The sequence below is a fragment of the Empidonax traillii genome, unplaced genomic scaffold (assembly GCF_003031625.1).
Source record: "Empidonax traillii isolate 1590-97213 ecotype Southwest subspecies unplaced genomic scaffold, ASM303162v1 scaffold454:size726355, whole genome shotgun sequence".
Taxonomy (NCBI): Eukaryota; Metazoa; Chordata; class Aves; order Passeriformes; family Tyrannidae; genus Empidonax; species Empidonax traillii.
The window spans coordinates 584395-596123 of NW_020955647.1; the positions used below are offsets into that span (position 1 = coordinate 584395).

At 47.2% G+C, this 11729-nt stretch overlaps 1 long non-coding RNA gene across 1 annotated transcript; it reads left to right on the top strand.

Annotated features, from left to right (window-relative positions):
* The first annotated feature begins 8037 nt into the window (after nt 1-8037).
* LOC114063171 lies at nt 8038-11523 on the top strand. Its single transcript, XR_003572518.1, has 3 exons — nt 8038-8192; nt 10996-11086; nt 11321-11523. It is a non-coding gene; the product is annotated as an uncharacterized LOC114063171 (long non-coding RNA).
* The last annotated feature ends 206 nt before the right edge of the window (nt 11524-11729 follow it).

Below are 11729 nucleotides of genomic sequence, written 5' to 3' on the forward strand. Positions count from 1 at the left end.
GCTCCAGGACAAACCTCTTCCCGAGTGGGGATGGTGGTGCCGAAGGTAAATGGTAGGTCAGGGGGCCCTGAGTGCCAGAGTGACCTGTCTGTGACCACCAGAGGTTCTGCAGCAGGGTGGGGGTGGATTGTGGGGGTTTGCATCCCAAAGCATCCCTGTGACCAAGTGCAACAGGAATAACACATCTGCCTTTCACTGCTGATGAATCTGTGTGCTGTTCAGTGGTGTGAGCTGCAGCTCCAGCTGGAGCTGACCCCCTGTGCCTCTGCCAGGCTCCCAGAGTTACTCTCCAGTGCCTATTTATGAGGAAGAAAGACAAGACAAACATATATAACCATATGTGTGTGTATCTCTGTTTAAGTGTTCTCCCATATCACACTGGTGTGAGCTTCCCTTTCTCTGGCTCCATAAAACCCTCTTTTTCCCTTCTTACAGCAGTTCTAACTCAGTTTATTACAGTTTTCTGTCTGATATTCCAGAAATTATTTTTCTAGGGTTAATCCCTAACCCCCAGCAATACCACTGGGAAAGCTGTATGGCAGGCTTGAAATAGTTCCTACTTGGAGCAAGCAGCCCTTTCAAGTCTTTATTTATAATTCACGGATTGGAGAAACTGGAGCAACAATTTTGGGGTATAATGCATTACTCTGCTGTAGTTTTGTCTGACAGACCTGTGCTAATTACCCTGTGTGGGTTTGATAGAGAGCCAAGAAAGGGTTGTAGAAAAATGTGTATCACTAAAACTTAGGTCCCCGAAGTCAAAAGTAAAACAAACAGAGAGAGATCATTATCTGAAGCAGACCCTTTCTAGCTGGGTACAGAAAAAAAGTCATTCCCATGTTTTGTGCTTCTTTTTTTTTCCCCTTTTAGATCCAAGTGGTATTTCTGTCTGTCTTTGGAAATACCTTGACTTTGTGCAGTCAGGGCAGACAGTGCAGTTATTCTCCTCCTCTTTGGAAGGCTCTGCTGGGGACTCTGTGTGGCCTTCACTGAGTCACTTAACCTTCCTGAGCATCAGTTTACTCATTTGTAAAAGGAGTATTATAATAATAGACACCCCTGGGGGCTCTTCCAGATTTAAATAATTAATGTGGCTAAAGCAGTTTGTGAGCCTAGATTATAGGTGCTAAATAAAGGCAGTATATTAATATTTTTTACCCCAGCTCCATATAGAAAGAGCAGAGCACTAGCATGGTAAGTGTTGGGTTTGAAGCTGGGAGTTAATGTGAGCATCAGAGTGTGTTTGCATTTCTATGGTCCCAATTCAGAGGAGCTCTTAAATCCCTTTTTAATTTTAAAATGCCCATTTTTCCCCCCAGTCTGCCAGGCTGTTTGGGTCGGGCCCTGTAAGAGCAGTGACGGAAGAGGAGGGTCAGCTGTGCTCGTGGGTGTCTCTGTGACCTCAGCAGGGCCATCCTTGCCACAGGAAAGCAACGCTCAGGATGTCTCACCCGCCTGGCAAAATTCATCCAGGATGCAAATCAATAAATGCAAGGGGAGAGAAACTACAAGCTGTGCATTTCCAGGGAGGCAGAGGGTTTGTGGGATGGATGGAGGCTGCTGAGCATGACCTAATGCCTCAGGAAAAAACAGCAGCCCCAGACCTCAGCATCCCACCACTCTGAATATTGAACCAGAGGTCCTTGAGTAATTGTCCTTTCTTCACTCCGGGGGTGAAAAGGGTACATTAGACATTCACCAGCAGCAAATGGCACCTGACATCTCTTTAAGTGAAAGTCAGCTTGGAATTTTTTTTAATGGCCAAGCATAAATCTTTTAAATTATAAATCAATAAATAGTTAATTCAATAATAGGAATCTTTTAAATATTTAATGAGTCATATGCAGAATGGCTCTATAACTGGATGTTGATGGAACTGTGTCAAAGGAATTTGAATCAAACTTTTCTAAACTCCCCGTATTAAAATAGTTATTGATTCAAACATAACCTATGAGGACTGTTGCAAAAGCAAGGGGGGCTGGAGGGGGCTGGCATACATTTTCTCATCCAAGCAAACGTGAAACCAGCAGCTCATTTTTAATGATGGATTCTGGAGCTTTTCAGGTTGTGTTAATGCTCCCGCTACAGAAATGAGAAAGACCCTACACAGACAAGATTCTGTGTGTGCATATTCATTAAAATTCTGGTTTAATGGCAGCTGTGCTCTTAAATAAAAGCTGTGGCAGTTGCCTCTGGTTAAAGGGCTCTGTAACCAGCAGGGTTATCCAGACAGGGATATCCTCAGCTATCTCCACTGCCCAGAAGTTTATATTTATTTACCAGAGTTTCCAGGTGAAAGACACTGGGAGTTGTATCTGTGGACACTAGAGCTGAATTTGCTCCTTTATGATTTTCTCTGAGATCTGTAGTCTGGGTTCACTTATGAACTATGTGCTGCTGTAACTCAACACCCTCCTTAATTACCCTAAATGGGAGGCATTTTGTGCTGAATCCTCAGACCATGTTCAGTGCACTGTTATTCCATGGCAGAGGTGGCATCTCCACTTCCCAAATTACCATCTGGTTCATCTGTTTTCAGGTAAAATGGTGAAAGGATGGTGCTGAGAAGGGGACGTGGGAGTTGCTCCAGTGGGGAAGTACAAACAGGTAAGAAAGTCCCAAAGGGAGGGAGGAAGGAAGGAAGGAAGGAAGGGATTGTCTGCAGATTTGCTGAGATTGGTTTTGCAGTGTTGCTGAACGACAGGTAAGTTTGCTCTGGGAATATTTAATGGGCATTCAGTGCTGTGTGTTCCAGAAACAGGAATGGTATTTGAGGGGGAAAGAGGCTTTAATCACAGGATCGTTAAGGTTGGAAAAGACCTGTGAGATCATTGAGTCCAACCATCAGGTTTGGACCTTAATTCAAGGCTTGTTCACCATTTCAGGAGCTTCCTGCCTTGAAACCACTCAGCAGAAATGATTGGGGTGTCCACACTCCTTCACCAAAGGCAGCAGTGAAGGCATTTGCCTCCTGAACAAAACACGGTGTCAGGAACTCCTCATGGTGACACCTTGTTGTACCCATTATCCAGATGGTTTGAACTGGTTTGTGTTCTGAGGAGGCAAAGCCTGACTGCCCAGAATTGGTCTCACTGCCCTTGAGGGGCAGTCAGGACCAGCCAAAACCCAGGTCCAGTAGTACCTGAGGCAGGACCTGCTGTCTATTCTTCCTCTGTGCATCTGTAATCAATTGTGGTTGGTTCAATATTTGCAGCAGATTAGAGTTTCATTTGTATTCTGCACACCTCTGCTCTCTCCTGTGTGTGTGTGTGTGTATGGATATATATATCTCTCTCCAGAAAAGCTGCTGCATATCCTTGTTGGTTTTTTTTTTTTCCCCCAGGATGACAGATACTGTAACAATGGCAGTAGATTAATATCTCCTTAATCAGCCAAATGAACATGACATACAAGGGTGACAGCTCAATTTGCTGCTAACAGATTGTGCCTATCACAGCCCTTCCATTCCAACTGATGGTTATTTCTGGAAGAGATCATACGGTTGTGGGAGGACTCCACGAGCTCTGAGACTCCCATTAAATACATCAAGTACCACATAGGTGTTATTCACCCTCCTGTCAGGACATTCCTGCCTGGGGAATGAAATGAGCCTTGACACGTGCAGAGGAGAGACACTGAGCTGGGGAGGGGTGGTTTTGGCTGCAGGTCCCTCCAGTGCTTGTCATTTTTGTTTGCCTGTGGACTGGTCCCAGTTGAAGTGTGGCCCCCACACTGGGGCGTGTCCTGGGGAGGCAGCATGGGAGGGGCAGCAATCTGGGGAGGAGGGGTACATCAAATCTGAGCCCCACAGCTGGCTGTGCTCGCAGTTTGTTTGCAGGTGGGGGTTTCAGGAGGCTCTGGTTTCTGATTATGAAATTCAGCCCACGGGGTTGAACCCAAAGCTTTCTTCTCCTGCTCCCTGTGGTGTTTCAAATGAAGTGACCCCATGTGCTGTGCCCTCCTGGACCAGTGGGTTTGCTGATGTGCAGAGCTGTCCCCAGCCCTGGAAGGTCTGACCCTGCAGCCCCCAGTGCTCGCTGGGGGGCTGGAACTGGACACTTGGCCCTTGCTGGCTGAACCCCACGGGTTTATTTTCATTGTCATCTCCTGCCTCTGTTGAGACACCCCCCCCAGTGCTCTGCCCACGCTGATTTTGCAGTCCCACCCAAGTGCACAGACCACGTTTGCAGAGCCCTGCAGGTCCCATCCACAGACAGGGGTCCCCCCAAACCTCCCAGCAGAGTCACTTCAGCACTCTCTGGGCCTCCCAGGGAGTGGTTCTGCACAGCTCCCGGCAGTTTCCTTCACTGCAGACATCAGGCATGTTTATATTTGAAAGATAAAATGTAAGTAGTTTGAGTGGAAAAGATTTCCATGGCAAAATTGGCAATATATTACTGAAACAATGGCATTAGGATGCATCCATATGATTGTAAGGGTTCTGTCATTCCCTGCACTTGCCACAATTTCTGTCATGCAAATGTGTTCATTATTTTTATCATTTTTTTTTCTTCTTATTACGGGTTTTGCCATAAGAATAACTCATCAAGGTTTTATGACTAATAAATTCTCTAAATTACAGTCCAAGGATGCATTACTTTAATTTTTTTCCTCCGTATTCTGTTTTTAATTGCCATGTTATTTCCCACTTGAGTTTTTTAATGACTCGTTAGGCTTAAGGGGAAAGAACAGAATTGAGTCCCACAAAGATCTTGCATCAAGTTTTGGACACTTCAGAAGGGAAGTCCTACATTAAGAGAGGAAAAATGTGACTTGTGTGTCTCGAGAGGAGACTTCAGATTTGAAGTATTGAGGATATGCAAACGAAACCAAACCCCTTAGGAGAGCCCCAGACCAGGTATTGTTTATTAATTATTTGAACAATTATTTCTAATGGGAAATGCAGTCAAGATGTCCATGGTTTTGGCAAGATAGGGATATATGCATGACCTTTAATGTGGAAATGGATCTCCTGGGATCATTTCAGAGTTCTGAAGACTAAATTTAGATGTGTCCTTAAAAACTGCATGAAATCAGGACTGGAGGGAATAAAAGGTGACATTTTTGGTTACAAATTCTGTCGGTGGGCTTTGTGCCTTGCTGTGTGGCGCTGACTGGGGGCAGGCAGGCACCTGCAGGTGTCTGTTCTGGAACAAAAGGGGACACTGAACCCACTGCCCATCCCAGCAGTGCCAGAAATGGGCTCCAGGATACCTGCCACGGTACCTGTGTCAGCAAACTGGGACCAGAAAAACGCATTTTCAGCTCCAGCTGCAGGAGGGGGTTCCCAGCAGCGGGGAGTGACCCCTAAGCAGGGGTCCTGCTCATCCCAGGCAGTGACAGCTAATCCAGGGATCCAGGGGAAGGTGGCTGAGTGGTGCTGGAGCAGCAGCCTGTTCCAGGTGGGAGGCAATGAATGACCAAAGCTGAGGAGGAGCACGGATATAGTGCAGGATGTATTTCAGAAGGTATCATATATATTTAGGAAAGTGGGAAATCTGCTTAGTATTAATAGACATTATTTGTTTTGTGATTGCAGCAGGGACTTGGCTGTGCTGGGCCCTCTGTAAGGACACCAAGTTTGTCCCTTCTCAGGACGTGTCACCACCCGTGCTGGAAGAGCTCAGCTGCCGCACTTCCAGGTCCTGTCTCTGCCGGGGGCTTAAACACTTTAGGAAGACCTAAAGAGCGAGGTAAAGCCCGTTGACTACATGCTGGAAAAGCAGAAGTTTGCTCTGTGAGTACCCTCCGAGCCGCTCTAGAGGGAGGCAGAGAGCCATCGCTCCGGGAACGGTCCCTGCTGTACGTGCAGCACAATCAGCAGCGACAAAAAAAAAGCGCTCTTTGTCAAGCGTGTTTCAGGTGGCAGCGCAGGTTCCGCCAGTGGCAAAGTCCTTAAATATTCACCTCCATCACTGGCTCAGCAGGATTTTGCTCTTGCAAAAGCTGTTCAGCACTTTCCCTGCAATTGCAGCTCCTCGATTGCAGCCCTTCGAGTGCAGAACCAGAGGGTGCTTCGGGAAACCGGCTTGGAATTGGGTTCTGGCTAATCAGGACTGGAAGTCGGAACAAAGTAGTCCAAGTCCCCCCCGTCTGGGCTCCCAGGGTAATTATTTCACACGTGGGAGTGTTACTTAATTGTGCTCCTCGTTCTTTCTCCTTTCTCTGCTGACCAGGAGCAGTTTGCTGTGGAAGTCTTCCCACGCGGATTTGGGGATTCCACTGGATGCTTTTTTGGGCTTCACTCACAAAATCGTAGATTTGGGAACCCAATGTGAGATAAAATCCATCCTCACTGCAGCTGATGAGCTCCAGCCCAGGTTTGCAGAAAGTCTTCTTCTAAAACATTTTTTGCTTCATTTTTTTTTTGGTGTTTTTTGTTTGTTTGTTTGTTTGTTTGTTTGTTTTTCAAGCCCTAAACTGGGACAATATAATTACTAAATAGATTTTATTTAGTATCAATTTTTCACATGTTAGTGTTCCCGCTGAGGCCTGTGCTTTTTTGAAAATTAGACTCACCCAGGGCACTGCCCGCTGTGATGTGGCCATCCCCTACACCCTGTGCCTTGGGAACTGATGGAACTGGCCTGGCTCTCCTGCTCCTCGGGCTGGTTTGAGCCTCACAGAGTCCTGTGTGTGAAGATCTGAAATGCAGTTCACCACAGCACACACGATGTAGAAATCTGCAGCTTGTTAGCCGGGAAAATTCCATCCCAGGGAGCTGTGGGTCACACAAAAGGGTTTGCAGAAGCACTGCCCCAAAATGATCCCACTGCAGTCCCAGTTAAAGGCCCAAAACATCTGCATGTGGGTTTGCAGGCCATGGTTTCTCTCTGGTAACTCAAGTCCTAACGTGCATTAACTGTTTAAAACCAATTTCGTTGCAGTTAGAATTGAATATGACTCTTAGTCTAGAAAATATGGCCTATTTCCTTTTACTAGTTAGCTTTTAAAGGTGTTTTACAATTCAAATGAGCCATGCAATTAAAGGTGACATTGCCAAAACTGGACAGACTAAAATTAGACATTCCTGCTGTGTGTTAGAGCTTGGCCCACATTTAGATCATGCTGTCTTTGGGCTGTACCTGTCTGCTCCAATCTTATGAGTCAACAGGACACTGAAACGTTCCAGAATCCTGTTGTGTTTTTCAATTCTTTCTGTCTTCCAAGATTACCTGATCCTTCATTCCCTCTCCAGCATGTAGTGCTCCGAGCACACTCACTCACACTTGTGCACGCACAGGACAGTGTGAGTGGTTTTTGCACTTTCTGGCTTGACCACGAGAAACACCCCCTGCCTGAGATGCCAGAGCTGCCCATGCCAGGGCTCAGCAGTGGCAGGGTCTGTGTGTGCCTGTCCCTGATAAAGCAGGGCTGGGGGGAGCTTCCCCAAGCTTTGATCTGGAGCAGCCCGGCTGTAACACTTGAGTTACAAGGCTGTTGAGAGAAGGGTCCTCTCCCACCCAGGGGTGGGAGCTGGAGGAGCACACGGGAGGTCACTGACATCACCCCCCTGTGCATTAATTAATGTGTAATTATGCTGTCCCTGGGCAGTGAGTGACGTTAACGTTTAACACTGTGCAGGATTTGGGAACAACGTGTTAGTGAGGAGACTGCTGAGCCCTCCAGTCAATACCTCCAGGGAAATTGGAAAGTCAGAAGTGAGGAAAATGTCCCAGGAAGTGCCTGTTGTGCTTTGAACACAGGATGTGGCCATAAGGAAAATCCTCCTTCATTTCGTTTCAGGCTCAGCTCCGTGGATTTAATAATGGCATTCCTTGAAATCAGTGAAGTTGGTTGTGTCCTCTTCCAGCCCACTGTAAGGCTGGGGAACTTGGGTGACTTGTCTCATATCAGTGCACCTGAATGGCCTGGAATGATGGTGTTCCCTGTTATCAGGATACAGCTGCTTTGTGGGAGAGGGGGCAAGGTTTTGGTGTTTCTGTTGTGCTGCTAAACTTCTGTGTTATAAAATGGCATATAAATAGCATATAAATATGCTAAACCCTCCTTCCCTGGGTGTTGTTGCAGCCTGTCCCTGGGAACAAGCTCCCAACCCCCTGATCCAGGAGCAAGGACCGTTCCCTACAAAACGAGGCCCTTTTTATGGCTCCAGGGCTGAGATCCAGCCCTTCCCCTGTCCCTTGGAAACCCAGCCAGTCGTTTGGGCCAGTGCTTTGACTGCAGCCCAGGTTGGTAGCTCTGCCTGCTGAGTGACCTGTGTGAGCACAGCTCTTGGTCCCACTCCAGTTCCTGATGGAAAGGTGCCCGGACCTCCTGGCGGGAGCGGAGGGGGATTGGTGGCCAGGAGAGCTGGGGAAGCACCACGGAGGCAGAGCCCACTCCCAGGGGTGGTCTGCTCAGGCCAGGACACGAGGAAGCCTCCCTGGCTGTGCCTGCTGGCTGGAGAACATCTCTGCCAGGGTGTGGTGGCACCGCTCCCACCTCCTGTGAGTGCTGGAGGGTTGGTTTGGGGGAGTGGACACTTGAAAAGCTTAAATCCACTCCCTGGTGCCACAGGGAGCTCCAGCCATACAGGGGTTTTCTGTACCAGTGATTCCTGGAGTCAATGAGGGGTTTGTGGAGAGTGGAGAACTTGTAAAAATAACAGGAACTGGGGTGAACTTGTGTGAGGATGATGATAATTTACCACTGGGATTGCTTCCTCAGGGACACGGGGAACTCTGCACCTCCAACAGCCACACCAGCGGGGCTGGAGCTTCCCTGCACCCTCAGATGAGGAGCCAAAAGTTCCCTCAGCATCTCACCCCCACCTCTGTCGCTGCAGCAGCAGGTACAAATGTGTTCCCTGGCTCAGGGACACGTAAATCCCGACTGTCAGGGAACAAAGTCGTTTTTAAACTTTAACGAGCAGAGTAATGGAAATGAAATACAAAGGGAATGAAAAAAAAAATTGACTAAAATGTCTTTTTATTTTGGTATTCTGCAGCAAAAAGTGTGTGCACTAAATAATAAATAAGCCATGCAATGTTTTTACAGCTTCTTTCATATGCGTGAATATTTAAAACATGCAAAAATGTGGAATAGGCATTTACTGGGGACAAAAGAAGAGAACTGATTTTATGTACAGGGAGCAAGATGGGAAAACCAGAGAGATGCATGTTTAATGGATTGCTGCTCACAGAAGGCAGATATTTCCAAGTGTGAACATATTTGTAGACAAACCAATCTGACAAGTCGGCTGGGGGATGATGTATTACAGCAGAATTGGCCTGGGAAGCAGGATTGTGTTGTGTGGGTGCTGGTGGTGTAAACAGTGCCTGGGGGACTGGCAGCCAAACCCTGGAGCCTTCCAGCTCCCACGAGGCTGCTCAGACCTGGGGAGGGACCTGGCAGCTCCTGGGCACGTTCAGCAGCAGAGCACACGGGGCTGATTTGCTGAGCACGCTTAGCAGGGTCAGACACCCCTTCACAGACAGAGTGCTGTGTCAGGTGAGTGCACAGGGCAGCCCTGGATGCTCTCCTGGTGCTCTCTGAGGCTCCAACTCCTGCCTCAGCCTCCTGCTCCTGAGGCTCCCCGTGGACTCCCCATCCCTGGGAGTGTTCAAGGCCAGGCTTGGAGCAGCCTGGGCTGGTGGAAGGTGTCCCTGTCCAGGGCAGGGGGGTGGAACAAGGTGGTTTTTAAGTTTCCTTCCAAGCCAAACCGTTCTGGGATCCTGGGATGCCTGTACTGACCTTCCCAGGGGAAGGAGTGACAGGCTGGGGAAGTGAGTGTGAGTTTGTCAGGGACTTTCTCCACGGAATCTTGGCTCGTTCCTTTGTGCTGGGAAGTAGCTGAAACCAGAGAAAGAGCAGCCTGTTGCCCTGACTGGCAGGGGCTCACTGCTCACTGCTCCTTGGCTTATGGTTTAATGCTTCTTTAACTGGATTTTTTTTTTTTCCTCATGACTTTTGATTTCTTTCTGCCAACTTTATATTTTAATGCATGTTTTTATGGAAATATTTATAGTGCACATGTTGCATATAAAACACTATCATAAAGCTTTTTTGCCTCAGTCCTGTTGAAATAAATGATGTTATTATTATAATAATTTCATAGAGTTATATCTGTTCTGTAATGAAAAAGACCTGTGGCTGCTTGAACCATCAACCCAGGCAGTTTTTACAGCTTTCTGTAGCTCCAGTGACCTCATGGAGCTGCTGAAGCTTTTAAAATACTCCATTTCCCAGCAGAAGTGGGCACACAAAGCAGAAGTGCTGCGCTGCGTCTGCCTGAGCCCTGACCAAGAAATCATCATGGGCTTACTGTTGCACACAATGGTAATGTTATATTTTGTGGTATTTGTTACTGCACCACCAGAAATCCTGCTGTCTGCCTGCCAGATGAGGTGCCAGGGAAGCTGCCCCAGTGAGATGGATGGATATGTTCATCTGATAACGACGGATGGACCTCTGCACTTGTAAAGGACTTTTTCCTCTACTGAAAGTGAGTCCAGGCCTGAAATTACAGAGACTTCTTGTCCACCTTCAGCTCAGCAGACACTGAGTGGTGTTTCTCAAGAAGGACAGATCCAAACACATGTTGGAAGGCTGACACGTGTGCCTGGGGAGCCACTGTGAGAAGAACAGGACTAAATATGTGAACATCCCCTTGAATAAGTTTATGGAGATGTGTGTGCCTGTGCGTGCACACTCACCAGCTTTAATGATAAATCTGCAAAGGGCTAAAGCAAACAACTGCAAAGTACTGTGGATTTACAGGAGATTTTAAAAATTAATACTCAAACACGAAAATGCTTTATACAAGAAAGAAACCTTTTAGTAACTTCTCCATCCTAGAAAAAAAAAATTCTAATGAATAATTCAGCTCTGTGCCAAGGAAACTGATTTGCTGAACAAGTGTAAAATCAATCTGGGGGCAAACTGGTCCAGATCACCCAAATTAACAGTCTGGATCAGGAATGAGGGTAAAGCACGAAGGCCTCTGTAATATTGTTATTAGTAGTGTTCTTTATTGTCACTAATCTTGTTTAGCACCACAGTGCCACAGAATCCTGGGGATGTTGCTGGTGTGAATGGTCCTCCAGGAACCCATCAGAGGAAAGTTTGGAATGCTTCCAGTCTGGTAAGTCAGGAGATGGGGCAGGAGAAGGCATCACACCTGGGCTGGCAGCTCTGCCGTGGTGGGATGTGGTCAGAAAGTGAAGGTCCAACAGCAGGTTTGCATCAATTTCAGTAAAAGCAGTAAACATTGAGTGAAAGTCACCTGAACAGCCCTGGAGTTCTGCAGCTTTGGGGACTCTCTGCAACTGTTCATGTTATCCTGAAGAATTACCAAAAGATTGTTTAATCTTTGCAGAGACCACAGCAAGGTGACCCTGGAGAAGGTGCTGGTGTTCCCTTGTTCTCAGTTTTGCAGCTTGAAATACTTCCCTCAGTTCCTGCTGCTGCCTTCCTCTGCAAGCTCGAGTGTGAGCTGGAGTCCCATGGAAAGTGGTGAGATTAAACTGTGTGCCAGGAGAGCTTTGCTGGTTAGAGCTGGTTTGTCCATAGAACAGGACCCAAATTTGTTCTCTTCAGAAATAAATGCCTCAGTTATCCCAGAATAACCCCAAGACACAAGCCAGTAGTGAGTCTCTAATACAGAGTGCAGATAATACTGTAGATTTTAAAAGCATTTCAGACTCGGTGCCATTTTGGGAGCAGCTGCACCTGCAGAAACACCTGCTGTGTCCTGTTTGTCAGATCTGCAGACCAGCAGTTGAGTT